The 16,253-nt window shown below is 44.4% G+C and overlaps 1 protein-coding gene across 2 annotated transcripts in view; it reads left to right on the top strand.

Annotated features, from left to right (window-relative positions):
- LRP8 (LDL receptor related protein 8) overlaps positions 1 to 16,253 on the top strand; it is a 170,727-nt gene that overhangs the window by 84,561 nt on the left and 69,913 nt on the right. The window lies entirely within an intron of this gene.

Below are 16,253 nucleotides of genomic sequence, written 5' to 3'. Positions count from 1 at the left end.
CCTGAGTGGGAATGGCAGCTCTCCTGTTCCTGAGTGGGAATGGCAGCTCTCCTGTTCCTGGGTGGGAATGGCAGCTCTGCTGTTCCTGAGTGGGAATGGCAGCTCTGCTGTTCCTGAGTGGGAATGGCAGCTCTGCTGTTCCTGAGTGGGAATGGCAGCTCTGCTGTTCCTGAGTGGGAATGGCAGCTCTGCTGTTCCTGGGTGGGAATGGCAGCTCTCCTGCTCCTCTCTGGGAATGGCAGCTCTCCTGCTCCTCTCTGGGAATGGCAGCTCTCCTGTTCCTGAGTGGGAATGGCAGCTCTGCTGTTCCTGGGTGGGAATGGCAGGTCTGCTGCTCCTCTCTGGGAATGGCAGCTCTGCTGTTCCTGAGTGGGAATGGCAGCTCTCCTGTTCCTGAGTGGGAATGGCAGCTCTGCTGTTCCTGGGTGGGAATGGCAGCTCTCCTGTTCCTGGGTGGGAATGGCAGCTCTGCTGTTCCTGAGTGGGAATGGCAGCTCTGCTGCTCCTCTCTGGGAATGGCAGCTCTGCTGTTCCTGAGTGGGAATGGCAGCTCTGCTGTTCCTCTCTGGCAATGGCAGCTCTCCTGCTCCTGTGCAGCACCACAGAGCCCTTGGCTGGCATGTGGGGGCTGCCCAGAGTGGCTGTGGCTGCTGGCAGAGGGAGCAGCTTGGGGACCTCTGGGATGTGGCTGCTCCAGAGGAGGATTTTCTGTCCTGCAGGTTACACATGAGCCCTGGTGAGGGATGGTGTGGGGGGAACAAGGAGACTGGTGTCACTGCCTTTCTTCTCCTCCTCTCCCAGCTGCCTTTGGAGCTGGCAGCACACTGCTGTGTGCTGGGGTTGTGGGCTGCTGTGTGTGAGTTCACAAGCTTGTCCTGCTCTGCTGAGATTTATTCCTGGGGACACCTGGGATCCAGCAAATGAGGAAGAAAACCATGGGGCAAGGCAGCCACAGAGTGGGGGTTTGGATGAAAGGATGCAGCCCAGATGTCACTGATTTACAGAATCACAAGGTTGGAAGAGACCTTCAAGGTCATCGAGTCCAACCCATTCCCAACACCTCAGCTAAACCCTGGCACCCAGTGCCACATCCAGGCTTTGTTACACACACCCAGGGATGGGGACTCCACCATTTAGGGCTCTGCTGTGCCCTTGGAAGGTTAGAGGGTGGTTTTCATTTTTTGTTTCTTTTTTTTCCCCCTTCTCTTTCATGGTTATAAAATACTTTATTGACTTTATAAAAGATGATCACAAAAATTTAGGCTAATAAAAGAACCAAGCTATAATCTAAAGCTTCATCCTGGCAGACTTTTTGCTGCATGAGTAAAGACTCTGCAAGTGTGGCAAGTAAAATCACACTAAGAAATAGCAATGAAAACAACTAACAAAAACTGATATAAACCTCTTGTTTTAAGAATTAATTCAAATAGAGCAGAAAACAATACGTAATTTTCAAGGTGGTGATTGGAAAGGAGTGGAAATATCACTGCAGGCTTATAATTTTGTGTTCACATAAATCAAATTTTAGTAGTCTCCTATTGCTGACTATGGAAAAACGATTCCAAATTGTAATTTTGTTACATGTGTTTCTTGTGAATGGTTTTATTAGTTTTTAGATAATATCAAACCTCTAAGGATAGGCCTGAAGCTGGAATAATTGTAGATTTTCTCTTGCCTTGCTATTTAAAACTTGTTAACCATTGTGATCTCAAAAGCAGAAATGCTGGTCCAGATAAAAATGGTCTTTGACTACAAGAGTCACAGCAGGGGGCTGCTGGCTGTCTGCTTTGCTTCTTGTTTCACTGCAGCTGAAACACAGAAGAGACCAGATTTGTTCTCCATTTGAGTGTACATAAATTCAGATTAACCCCTTAGGAAAGCTCTTCAGGCTGTGTTTGGAGGCACAGCAGGACTTGGAGAAGCAGGAGGTTTTTGGCTTCTGGCTTGGCTTTTGATCAGGGAGGATTTCCTGAAAGGAAATAATATTGAACAGTGGTCTCCAAGCAGCCAGTAGCCATTATAAGTTATGTTTTAAATATTGGTGACTGGACTTCATGTGGCCTTGGAGGGGACAGTGAGGGCTTGATGTCAGTCATGAGCCTGTGGTTGAATTGAGTTAGCAAAGGACTTGATGTTTTCACAGAAAACTTGCATAAGCCTGAAAGCTTCTTAGCAACTATTTATAAATTCATCTGTCTCCAAAGTAACTTTGTACCCTTGTACACAGTGTATCTGGCTTTAGGGGAGAGTCACATTTAGTCTTCAGGAAACTGCCAGCAAACCAGTTCATCTGTGCTGTAGGGACAGGTCACTGTGGGCAGTCCTTCCTTTGGGTTTGGCACTTGGAGTGTTGCAGCCTTAGCCCTGTGCCCTGGCCCTGCTTTCTGTGCCTCCTCTGGGCACTGAGGAGCCCCTGTGCCAGGAGAACAACCCTGGGAGGGGCTGACTTGGCTGCAGGACCCAGAGCTGTGGCTCTCTGCAGTGCTCCCAGGCTTCATGGGCATTTGCCATGTTTCTCCTTGACAAACAGCTCTTCCAGTGTCAGCAGGCCTCGACTGAGTTACTTCCATGGTAGGGAGGAAAAAATATCAGTGTAAGGCAGCTCCATTACATAACAAAGGTTATCTGGAGACACAGATACTCTGAAAGTCCCCTCTGTTCTTTTCTATTTCCAGGGACAATCAGCTTATTCTCATTTTAAGAGCTTACTATCAGTTCTGACCCATTTAAAATTCACCTGCCAATTGCATTGTATGACAGGACCTGGCTGACCCAGGAACAAAGGGAAATGTTCGTATCTTTTAATGAACTGCCACAGAACAGGAGCTGAGAAGAAAAAAGGGAAATAATAGAGTCAGCTCTATGAGAAACAAAACTTTTTTTCGCAAGGCAGGGAATAGCAGCTTTCTTACTTAAATATTGTAAGTGGCTTTGCTCTATTATCTGTTAGCAGCTTCACATCCTTGAATCATTTATTCTTTCACAAGAAAGGAAGTTTGCAAGTGGGTGTTTCTCTGTGCCAAGGCCCCATCCCTTTTCTAATGATTATTCTGCCAGCCTGCTCCTCCCTTCCAGCCCTCTCCCAACAGAGAGCAGAGGATGGTCAGTCTGTCCTGGCTGCTTGTGCAGGACTCAGGAATGACTCTGCCATCAGCAGGGAAGTGCTGCCAGTGCCTGTAGTTCCAAGGATCAGGACTGTTACATGTATGGCTCTTTGGAGAAACAGCTGCTGTCTAAAATCCATGCCTGCATTTTTCCCATGTTTAATGTTGGTGAGGTTTTGGGTTTTGTTTGCTTTTTGGGGTGATGGTGGTTGGTTTTAGACATCTGTATTATTAATAATTGATTTCATTATAATTGTCACATGCATGTCCAGGATACCTGTCAAGTGAATATCTGACCTGGGACTGAGCTGCTGGGGACTTGGCAATGAGTTTAACTTCATTATTTTGCTTATTCTTTTGCCTATAACAGCTAAGGAAAAGTGAACTCCATCAAAGCTGGTGTGCACTTATTCCCCTCTCTCTCCCCAGTGCAGGTGGACAGTTCCCTCTCTGTTCCTTTACCCATTCCCTTTCCTTTCCCAGAGACAACTAATGGAAAAAATGTGCACAGAGACAGCAAATGGAGAAGTGATAGCACTGAGAAAAGATACTGGGATTGAAGTTCCCAATGCCAAGTACTGTAGGACAGAGTCATTAGAACAACATCATTTCTGACAGTAGTGAGAGTAATTTGAGGTTCTTTGCTTTTTTAGGCTTCCTAAGGGATTGGGGTCTTTTAATTCCCATTTTCTGCTTTTGGAGAGGCAAGCAATTGGTGATGGATGGATGAGATGAACCAGATCACACAACTTTCTTTAAGGGCTGTTGATTGCAGCTGTCACATGGTAGGGGATGGTGAAGAACTTTGTATGCCCTTTTTTATATTTCTTTTTCAGAATGAAGATTTTAATTGATTCTGTTAAATCTCACCATTACTTACCAGTTTGATGGGTTTTTACATCAATTCTATTTGGTACTGAAGTTGATCATGTTCTTGCCACTGGCTTACAAGCAGGGCCAATCACAGCTCTCCCCACTTCCAGGGTGCTTAAAATGCCTTGGGTTTGTGCATGTGCAGCATCTTCCTCCCAAGGTGTGAAACAGCATGTCCTGGGAAAATCCTGCTTTCTCCCATCTCAAAACAATCAGAGCAGCCTTTAGGGAATGGCTGGAGAGCAGGGAGAATTTTTAATGCACAGGCATGAAGAGGGTTCTCTTGAGTTTTTAGAATAAGCTCTTGGATTTCATCAGTTGCTCCTGGCTGGGCGAGGAAAGGTCTGATAATGGGAGGTTTTATCCCACATCATCTTCTGTGGAATGATCAGTGTCTGAAGTGATTGGGGCTGCACTCTCATACTCTAACAGAGCCTCCTGCCTGGTCATACAGATTTTCCAACGAGAATATTTATTTATTAGCTGCACTCTATGAATTTGGCAGGAAGGACTTCACTTTAGCAAAAGGGAAGATGGAATAAAGAGGTCAGGCTCATGTTGCCTTGCTTTTGGCTCTGTGCAGTTGAGCTGTTGGGCTTGATACCTTAATCAGCAAATCTTCTTGTAGCCAAGCACTTGATAATAAAGTGTCACTGTGAGAGGGAATATAAGGGGTGTGAACACTTCAGCAATTTCCAGTCATGTGAGTTATGGACAGCAGGACTTCCCTGCTGGCTTTCGTTTGTGTGGGAGATCTGCAAAACTGCCTGAGGGTCCAGACCTCCTGTCAGGGATCTTTCAAGAGTCTTGCTGGAGAAATATAGAGCCTAATAATACATTTTGAATTTTTCATATATCTAACATAACAAATAAGAATTTAAGTGGCTGTTAATGCTCTGGTAGCTGAGTGGTTTATTTCACTTTCTGTCTTTCTCATTGTCCCACTGCTTCTCTCGAGTGATCCAGTTTAAGGGGCTGCCCCCAAAATGCAGGGCTGTGGGGGTTTTGTTATGGGGTTTTTTTGTTTTGTTTTGTTTTGTTTTTTTTGTTAAAGTCTGCATGAAGATAAGACAGCTGAGGAGGAAGGAATTTGGCTGGAGTGCTCCTGGCTCTTACCAGGTGAAGTTACCTCCTGATGGAAGCATAAAACCAAGGGCACCACTGGTTTCCCCCTGAAGAACTGGCTCTGACTGTCCTGGCTGTAAAGTGTTTGGGACTTTCCAGCAAAAAACGTTCTGAAAGGATAAAATACCATTGTATGTTACACAGCTTTAATGGGGGCTGCAGCTTTTGGTGTGTCCCACCCCTCCCTTGTTCTCAGGTTTCAGTCTCTGAGCTTGTCACACATCTAAAATTCTCAGTTCTGTTGCCTGTGTCCTTACAGTTACTCTTGCTGAAGCTATTTGCTGATGTAATTTTTCAGGGCAGTAACATAAGTATTGCTGTACTCAGTTTATCAGTATTTTTTCAAAACAATTTGTACATCCAGAGCATTTCTTTAACACTGAGTTTTAAAGATGCCTCACACATCAGTGCCAAAGGCAAAAGAAGGTATATTTCTTTCTCTTTTTTTCTCATTTTCCTTTTATTTTTTTTAATGCAGCTGTTGGCAATAAAGAAATTACAATGCAGAGCTCCAGGGTTGTTTATAACCAGCTTTGTCTCTTGGCACCCAAAGCTGCCTGGCTTCCTTACATGTAAAGTTTGCCCCAACATCAGGCCTAATTTATAGTTGATATCCAGGACAAGGAGAAGTCAAAGAAGAAGTGATGTTTCCTAGGGAATGAGAAGCCCTTGCCTGGCACTCATGAATTACAAGGCTGAACTTTTTAATGTGTTTCTCCTCCTCCTTTTGCTGGGTTTTGTTGCTGCCTCCAGTAACATTTTTCCTGACTATAGCACCATTGACTCCTGTGATAGTTTAATAGTTTCTGCTGTTTACACAGTTGTCAGTGAAATTGTTGTGATTTAAATTTGCATGCAGAGTTGGTAAGTGCTCAGAGTGGATGGTGCTGCCCCAAAGGTAATTTGTATTCCGGGTGCTGGAGTTGTCCTGGTAACACTTAGGTGACTGGAAACCATTTGCAGAGGGGAAGTTTAATTCTGATATTGCTCACCAATCCCAGTCTTGGGGATCCAGTCCAGGTTGGATGATGTTTGATAGTGACAAAACTTTCTAACTTCACCTTGTGGCCAGGGCCTTCATAGGGTCTTACCTGTGGCTTTTTAGGAACACATGTAAATTATTCCTCTACTTGTACCTTCATTTCTGATATACTGAGCTGGAGGATGCTGTTCCTTCTGCTGGAGGCTTTATTCTTATCTCTAAAACTCAGTTTTCAGTTCTGATGCTACTTTTGGATTTCTGTAGGGTACTGATTAGCAGGGGCTACAGGTCACTTGCTGCACTGCCAGTATCTGTGATGTAACAGACTTAAAAGATAAAAAAGTTAATTAAAAAACCCAGCCTATTGCTTTAAAATTGTACACACAGATTAATGTTTTTAGTGTATGTTAATGCTGGGGACCCAGAAAATTACTGGAGTATTGCAAGTTTAGCACTCCATACTCTAGTAGCCAGGCATTTACAGACTTCTGTTTTGAATGATCTGAAGTCATATTGCTAATTTTTTTGTTGCTGAAAGGTGTCTGGTATTTCATTCTGGCTGCCCTGGAGAGAAAGAAGTGGTGTTTTTATCACCTACAGGGACCCAGTAGAGAAAAGCAAGAAAGCATAATAAAACATTCATCTGAGAGACATTTTCATGGTCACTATCTCCTGTAAATCCATTCATAGCTCTTCTTATGAAAATGACAGTGACAAAAGACTTAATCAGGAGACAAATGTTGATACAATGTCTTCAGTTTCTGGGTTTTCTTGCACCAAAAAATATATCTTCTGTACTACATTTAAATCTGGACTTAAATAATACCAGTGCATTACTGCAATACATCTTGGTGAAAGAGGCTTTTAGAGCTAATCTGAATTGGAGTAGCTGCAGTGACTTCAGAGCAGACAAGCAATTTCTCACACCAGCTGAGGGCATGGTGCACTTTGGGTATTTGGAATTACAGACTGAAATCTGCAGAGCTGTTTCTACATTGTGCAAGGAATGCTTTCTCCACTTCTTGCTTTCCTTCCTTTTGTGAATGAACCACAGGAGAATAAAGCCAAAATCCACTTTTGTACTGCTGGAAGAAAGATTAAGGCTTTGGTCATTACTTATTTTAATAGAGTCTTCTCCTTTTTGTATTTCTGGATGGTTTCCATAGGTTTTACATAGATTAATCATTGGCCTTATGGAAAAAAGTAAGAAACCAAATGGGATGGGGGGGAAGTAATAATCATTGGGATAATTATGTTTATGGATGTCTTTGGCTTATGGTACTTGATCTTTCAGCAGTGTTCATGTGGGACTCCATAAGCAGTAAAAAGTTCACAGTTCCATAAAAATTTATGTTCCCTTTACTCTCGTAAAACACAAGTAATGACAGAATAGTTTGGGTTGAAAGAGAACTTTAAAGGTCATCTAGTCCAACCCCCTGCCGTGGGCAAAGGTGTTTTCTACTAGATTAGTTTGCTCAGATTCCTGTCCAACCTGACTGTGAATGTGTGCAGGGATGGGGCATTCACCACCTCTCTGGGCAACCTGTGCCAGTGTTTTGCAATGATGTAAAAATATATCTTCTTTATGTCCTTCTCTATTCCTTATATCTTACATACTGTACCGAAATTTGTTATTTTTTAGACTGGTATCTAAGTGCACCCTCCTTTGGATGCAGCCCAGGGTAGGTTTGGTTTCTGGGCTGTGAGTGCACATCTCCAGGTCGTGTCTGGCCCCACACCCACCAGCACCCCCAAATTCTTGACAGGGCTGCTCTCAGCCCTTCTCAAATACCATTGGGAATCAGTTCAAAGACACACTTCATTACGCTTGTCAGTCATACTTGGTAAGGTTATGTTTTAAGATGCTTTTTTCTTGCAGAGTCACGGGAATTGCTGATGAGTGTGATTGCTTAATAATGGAGTAAAAGGAAAAACTCCTTCTGAAAGCAGAGAAATTTGTCTGCAGCTGGTGCTGTGGTACAGTGACACAGGGATTGCTTATTAAACTCCACCTTCTGTGGGTTTGCTTTGGGATCATTTCCCCACAGAGCTCTAACGGATGGAATGCTGCGTGGGGCCGAAGGCAGGATGCTCCATCCACATGGCTTTGTTGCATTTGGCTGGAAGGGGCTTGGTTTCTTAAATCAGGGCAAAACTCAATTCATCAACATCTCCTTGCACAAAGAGGGAGGGCTGTTTGTGTTTAAACTCAGCAGGCAAATTGGTTTCTCTTTGTCTTGGCCTTCCTGTGCTGTTGCCTTGCTACTCCTCCATCTCCAGTGAGACTCCCAGGTCCTTTGTTGCCTCCTGCCCATTTCCATGGCAGCCGATCCCGGCGTGGCAGCCCAGGCCAAACAGCCCCGCGTGGATGAGCCCAGTGTGGGAGCAAGAATGGAGCCTGTCACTGGGACTGCCTGTACGTAATTGCATAAATTCCAGCAAGTGCATCCCATGGTTTCAAGCCCCTGGAAGCTGTAAATAATGTGTTTTAATTAATGGGTTGCCAGGAGCTTTAAAGGAAATCAGATTGGACCGAGGGCTGCAGAATTCAGCAGCTGTGGTGGCTGGAGCATACGAGCACTTTGACTAACTGCTGGTTGTTCATTTCATTTTAATTAAATGGCTTGCAGAGCTGAGAGCTCCTGCCATCCTCACCTGGGTGCTGTTGAAATCCGTGATGTGTGGAGCTGGGGAACTGGGCAAAACTGGTTGACAAGAGCAGGGGAGAGACTTTGTCTGAAGACAGTGGAGGGTTGTTAACATCAAAGCCATGCAAACCACAGCGCTTCCTGTATTGCATTTCTTTGTGTGATCCTTGTGGTTAGGATTTTAGGTTTTCTGTGTGTGCAGTGTGATTGGTGGTGACCAGGAAGCCTCTCATTTCCATCCTGTGTCAGCCAAGCTTTTGGGCTGGCAGTGAGAAAGGAGCAGTTGCTCTTTGCAGACGTGTCAAGTCCTGCGGAATGACGTGTGCTGTACGTGTGATTCATGTAGCATTTGGTAACACACTGAGCTGCAGAAATGAGCAGAATGAGCAGTGTAAGGGCCACTGAAGGGGAGTTCTTAATGCCTTTTCTTGTCAGTATCTCCCAGCACAACCAGGGTTAGGGACTGACTGTCTCTGCCTCCTTTTCTCTCAGTGTGCTCTGAGGTTGTTAATGGTGCTGTCCTGTGGTGTGGGGATGTGGTGCAGAGGAGGTGTCAAAGATGGAGCTGTGCTGGTAGAAGTGGGAGCACAGGGTACCTCAGATGGATAGATAAAAGAGGATTGTCAGTCCCTGGTGGCGTCCAGCTTTCCCAACATTCTGCCTGCTGCTCCCCCGACCTCGGATCACAGCAACTGGAGAGTAAGGGGAAATGTGCCCACTAAAAATGTTGACATGGTTCCACCATCTGCTTCTACTGTATTAACTTTCCTGACTAATTGCATGTGTGATGCTGTGCCACATGGTAGCTTTGTTCTTTACATCAAAAGACAAAGCTGCTTTGTGTTTCCTGTGGACCTTTGAACCACATTTGCCATTGAAGGCCTTGTCAGTGTGACATAGTAGCTGTTGATGTCTTCTTGCCTTGATGATTAGAGGGCTCCAAATAAGTGATCTTGGTCATACTTGTTAATAGGTTAAAGGCTATGGTTGCACACATCATAATTTCCATGTTGTGCCTATTCAATTCCCATCCCCAGGGTACAAGTATTTCATATTGCAATGCACAAAAGCATTTGACATCACGTGGTGATGGGTGAAGAGGTTTGTGCTTGAATGGGGAGCTGCGTGCCCGATGCCCAACTCTTAACCTGAGCCCTTCCCTGGTGCCGTGCAGGAGCCCCCGTGCCCGTGCGTGCTGGCAGGATATTGACAGACATTTGTTTGGCGCCGTTCCGCCGCAACAGACTTGGATCAGAGGATGAACCTGCTGTTCAGTCTGAAACGATGCTGCCTTTGGAGACAGGCTTGAAAATGCTTTTGTGTGTGATCCCTCCCAATTCCCAGGGCTCTGATTCAGTGGTCTTAAAAAGCAAGATTCTGGCCAATTAGTCGTTGAATACAATGAATGTCTTCTTTACAGAGCTGTAGAAAAGGTGTCTTCACAGGTGCATGCACAGGGACATCTGTGGCATTGGTTTATCTAAAGATCATTAACAGCCAGGCTCTATTTTTTTTTTTAATTATCTTGAACATTCCTAATTGTTTCTGCCCAGTTAATTCACTTTAAGTCCTTTTACTATAGCTATTGGTATGATATAAGAAAGCTTTCAGTAGTGTTTGTTATGGCATAAGGAGTTTCTGTGTGTATTTTTTGGTTTTGTGGCATTCCAATTGTTAATTTCCATTTTCCATTTCTATTTTTGGTGTTTGAAGGATTTTTACTCCCGGACTAGGGGAACTTTCTAAAATAACTCTAGTAAAATGTTTTACTTCAAAAGTGCCATCATTTTGTTAGTAACTAAGTAAATGGGAAAAGGCAACGAAGCTGAAAACACTGGATTTAAATATTTAGAAAAATCTCACTTCCTTTTTTTGTTATTGACCCTTCATTCTTCAAAGACACTACAGTGGGTATTTTAATTGTAATATTTTAGCCTCCCAGAAGGTAAACCATGGTACATGGGTTTTTTTCTTAAATGTAGAGAGCATTTCTTGCATGTTTTACCCTGTAACGTATTGATTAAAGTAGGACCAGAAGAAAATGATCAAACATTGATCCAATGTTAAGCAACTGGACCATGTATAAATTGACATAAAATGCTGTGCTGCTTCTAATAAAAAATGCATAAATACAGCAGAGCCAAGCAAAATAACAGCTTCATTCCCTGCAGTTGGCTGCCAAACAGAATGCTCAGGTGTGTTGTTGCCCATGTAATTCCCTAATTGAGAGCACAAACCCTCACTGCCTTTCCCTACTGTCCCCCCACATGGATTTGTGCATCGAACCAGCAATACCTCCTCAGGCATCCCAGGTCTGTTACACTTCTTGTATCCCCTCTCTCTATTTCCTACCCACACAAGGCATCATTTTGCCACTGCATGGATTGAGTCTTCAAATCTCTGATTTAGGCCATTGATCCTGACTCTTGACAAGGCCTTGCTTTTTTGCTTTTTTTCCGTTTCTTTGTTTTCCTGGAAACTGGGAGCTTTGCATTTCTGGGTTTCCACCATGTCCTTAGATTTGGATCATTTCTTTGACAGGTCAGAGATACTTGTGCTGTTAGTCATTGCCACATTTTTGGAAACACACAAGGGTCATGCATAGGAATGTCCTGCACGTGTGTTTTACTGTGCTTACAAACACAGAGAGCTCACAGGTGTAAATATCAGGTTACTGTTTTCCCACACACTTGTAAGGAGCAGTATGCAGCCTGGACCCAGGCCAAGTTCTGCAAAACAGGGTTTAAACGGTGTTTGTTTCTCTTGCTGCTTTTAAGGCTGATTTGCAGAGGAAGTGACTTTGCCTGCAGTTCTGGGACCCCCAGTGTGTAATGGTGCTGCTCTGCTCTCAGTGGCAAAGGTGGCTGCTGAAATTGCTGCTGCTTCCCCGCAGATGTTTTGTGCTCTCACAGCCCGTGTCAGCCAAGCAAGCTGAGCCACAGAGCTCCCCCAGCTGTGGCAGGGCAGACCCTGCAGAGCAGTGACAAATGTGCAGCCAGGGGCTGGGGCTTGCCAGAAGTGCCTGAGGCTGATTTGCACCCCAGATCACACAGCTGCAGTGAAAGGGTGACAGGGAGTTCATCGTACCTGGCTCTGTGCAGGGTTAGGGCCCCTGGGTTTATCTCCTGCGTGCAAACTTGGTGTGAAATTCTGCTGGAGGTGCCGTGTCTTTAGTGCACTTTAACCTCACAGTGTGTGCACTAAATTCAGGCAACAAGAACTTAAATGCTGTGTGTCCAAGCTGTGAAAGGCAAATTCTGTGCCTGTGAACTCCAGCGTTGTAATGTAGCAATGTGACGGCATGAGCCAGGTAAGAAAAGGTGGCACATCAGGCTTCAGGGGTATTCTTTGCTATCCTCTCCAGTGGTCTTGGAGATTTTCCTACCACCATCTATGAAAAAGGAATCATATTTAAAAACATCAAAGAGAGCAGAGAGCAGTGACTGTATAGGGAGGCCTGCATTTTCCTTACATCTCACTCAGTGAAAGATCTGCATTCACATGTCTTTGTCTCTTTTCTTTGTCTGTGCTCACATGCCTCAGCCTCATTTCTCTAATTTTCTGAATTTTATCCATAAAGTATGGCTGTTCTCTTTCCCTGGTACCTGTCTGATAAGCTATGGGCATATGTGTAGGTGGGAACCAAAATTGCTCCATCAATTCAACCACTTCTGCTTTTCTATTTTACTGTATTTGCTCTCAGAAATAGCTTTCAATCTGTTTCTTCATTAGGGGTTTGACTCAGAGCACCAGGGACTTTAGTCATTGAGAGCTTTGACTTAGGCTGAGGGTTATAAGACCTGTACTGAAAACAGACATCATAGGGTGTCATAAAAACATCTGAGACCAATTTTGCACAGAGACCACTGAGACCAGTGATTATTCATGGACCCTGGGGATGTTTCATCAGTGTAGAATGTGGCCCCCCTAGGGTTCAGTTCCCAGAAATAGAAGGACAGAATAATATTAAGTGCCTCTTGAGGAATTTGTGGACATCCTTCATTGTGAAATAACATACATGTAGTTGCCACCCCAAGAGCTTCTGTCTTGCAACAATGTCTTGGTTGTTAAAAGAAGGCAAAACAAAACCCAAAGAGACAGACAAAGCTGGCAATTCTGTCAGCAAAAGTCAGTGTGGATGAGCTTCAGTCAAAGAAATATTTAGAAACAAACTGGAAAGTCAGAGCATACCAAATCCTTTGAAAAGGTCATGACTGCAGCAATATGGAGTTCTGGAAGCACGTTCAGCTTCCACAGCAGAGCAATGGCTGCTCTTTTCTGCACAGGGGAAATCTCAACTTGAGCGTAAGATACTGTGACCACACCATCACAGTGGAGGAGAGACCTGGGCAGGCCCTTGGCTGTGCCACAGCTCTGCTGCACCAGCTCTGCTGTGTCCTTTAATGCCTCTGTGTACCTGCAAGGGAGAGCATGACTTGTGCATTTTCCAGTTAACAGATCTCTTAAGGGGAGCAAGTTTTCTGATAGCCCTTCCATTCAGTGCTACCTGGTATAAGCTTTGTTATAAGAAAATTTCAAAATATCCATTTACTGAAGGCAAACCTCATCTGTGCCCTTGGCAGCCTTCTTGCCACTGTTGCTGCTGGATGTGGAAGAGCCTCGGTGGGATTTTGTCAGTGGCATGTTTTGACACAGAGTGATGGCTGGTTTCTCACTCCTGCTGTGCAGTGTCACACAACAGTGAGGTTGATTGCAGTCACCTCTGGATGCTACCAGGCTGGACAGGGCTGTCAGCCTGTTTCTGAGCAAAGCTGCAGTCTTATTTCAGATGCTGGTAGGAAAATCTGTCCCTTCTTCCCCTTCCTCTGCTGAAGGACATGATTTTCCAATTTACAAATACAGTGTGAGGAAAGATGGTTGGTTTTCTTGTGGAGGTGTTTGTTGTTTTTAAAATTGTAGAGACTTGGACATTGAGGTGATGGAGGTTCCTGGAGAATAAAAATGAGGAAATTGTCAGAAAACCTGGGTTTGTACAGCTTAAAAAAATGACTTATGATTTATGAGTGGATTTTAAAAAGATGGAGGGAGCAGATGTTGGAGGGAGCCTTGCCTGAAGGAGTGTGGGGCTTGTTCCTCTGAAGGGAGTGAGGCAGCACTTGAGCTTTCTGCCTGGGCTGTTCCCAGCTGCGAAGCTCCCCAGGACAAAGCCCCAGAGCCCCAACTAAGCCTTCAAACTTGCAAGGAGAAGTTGTCCTGAATACCAAACAAGTATGTTTGACAGACCTCTGATGCCCTCCAAGGAGCACACCAGTCCAAATGGAATTTTGTCTTTGTTTTCTCTTCTGGGAAGAAGAGAAATCCTGCTTTTCCTATTGGTGAAACATGGTTTGTAGGGACAAGTCAATAGACCAATGTATATATTTGGTAAAAAACAGAGCAACCTCTGAGCAGACAGCCCCTTCTTAAAGACTGAAATGACAACAGCAACCTGAGGACAGGTTGGGGAAAAAATATTGTTCAGTTTTACCTGATTTATGTGAGTAAATTTAGGAAGAAGGGCCTGTATTTGTAAGTTAAAGTCACTTTAATTTCATACATGAGAACAGTATGTTGTTTCAGCATTCTGCTTTCCATAGGTTTCAATTAGGTTCTGCCATTTCCCTTACATTTAATTCAATATTAAATGTGAAAACGGATTTAAATAATTCTAAATAGGAGGCTTATACTTATTACCATTTTAAATACTCAAAAGTGGGTACCTTTGATACTAATGAAAAATCACAGGTGACATCTTTTTTCCTTCTTTTAAAGTCATTGGTTTGATTTGATTGATCTGAGCTGCATGTTTTGGTTACTTGAGCAGCAGCTTCAGGCAGCCCCAGAGCCTCTGACTGGGCTTCTGTCAATGGGGCATTGTTTTCTGGGGCTGTTTCAGGGGGTCTTGGGGAGAAGTTTCTTTAGAATGTGTTTCATGTGGAGTATCAAAGGGACCATGGTCTGTGCCCGAGCGCTGCTCTTTGAGGGGATCTGATTAATCTTGCTTTATAAAAGTAATTGCCTGCTGAGATGGCAGCGTCAAAAGAAGTGGCCCAATTCAGAGAATGGTTAAATATTCCCTTTCATTACTTCAAGGTGTCCTTAGTTGTATGAAAATTAAAGGACTTGATGATCCACATCCACTAGGATTTCCTGATATTTCGACTCTGGAATCTTCTGTGTTGCCATTTTATAGCTGCAGACCAGCACATTCCTGGGATTCCCATGCCAGGATTTGGCAGAGGTGCTGTGAGGGGTCAGGCTCCCAGCACAAGGTGTTTGGATGCCTGAAGCAGGGAATGCAGCACCTGCTGGGAGCAGGAAACCACTCCAGGGTGGGTTGTCCACGCTCCCTGGGACATTTCCTCCTTTGCAAAATCAACAGCAGCAGTTGGGAGAACTCGGGCTGCAGATGTAAGTTGGGATTTTCAGATCACCTTAAGGACAGCTAAGACATCCCTGGGGTATAAAACCTGATCAAAGGATTGGGGGTCAATAGCACAGATTCTTTTTGAAGGGCAGGGATGCTGTCAAAGTCTGTGGTTAAGGCTCAGTCTCCTGCTCCAAGTGTTTTCTCAGTTTGGGAGTATGTATCAAGTTTGTGGTGAGCATAACTTTGAATTAAATTTTTGTTAATTGTTTTCTTCTGTTGCTGGGAATGTCTGTTTGGGAGTGGCATTTGCAATGTCCTGGTGGCTGTTTGTGATTCAGGAGCTGACTGAGATTCTAAACTGAAAACAACTGTTTGATGTTCTGTGTAGCCCAGAAGCTTTCTTGAGCTGAATCTTGAGCACAGCCCTCACCTTTATCAGGGGAGCAGAAAACCTCATGGGCCAAGGCAGTGATTGAGCTGGGGTGTGTTTGGCTCACTGTGAGGCTGGGTTGGTGGAGGTCCTTAGGAGGTGCAGAGTGACCCACAATAATGATGTATTTTGTTCTGGCAGGAGCTGCCCCATGTTCCATTTCCCACCGAGGGGCTTGGCTCCTCTCAGGGCAGCGTGCTGCTGATGGGCTGTGTTTAAACTCCTCAACTCCTGCAATGCTGCTCCTCTTCTTCTCATATGGAGCCTGCTCAGGGGCTCTGATAAACCACTGATCAAAGCTGCCACTGAAGTTCCCCAGCAGGAAATGAAACCCTGTTTTCTGAATTTCAGTGTCTCTGGCCTACCATCATCTCCCATTTTCACATCCTATTTTATTGCTGCAGAAGGATCACAGCAAAACTTTCATTGTATGGTTTTTTTTACTATATTTTGTTACATTTTTACAGCAGCTTGGGTGAAACTGTTTTCTGCTAGAAGACTGAATATTGGCTGCAAATGAGAACAGATACACAGTTTGGTGGGAAGTCTGGTGTTGATGGAGAAATTAAAATAGTAGCAGGATCTACGTAAAGGAATGAGGGTAGTGGAACAAATTAAACCAGTTTGCAATGAGTTTGGTGTCTGGGGTTTTTAATCCCTAATTGCCACCTTCCCTCTGCCATAAACCCACCTTGGGATGAGATGCAGGGTCTGACTGGCA

Source organism: Melospiza melodia, chromosome 11 (genome assembly GCF_035770615.1).
Source record: "Melospiza melodia melodia isolate bMelMel2 chromosome 11, bMelMel2.pri, whole genome shotgun sequence".
NCBI lineage: Eukaryota > Metazoa > Chordata > Aves > Passeriformes > Passerellidae > Melospiza > Melospiza melodia.
The sequence above is the reverse complement of the archived record's forward strand: the minus strand, read 5'-3'. Positions and strand labels throughout refer to the sequence as shown.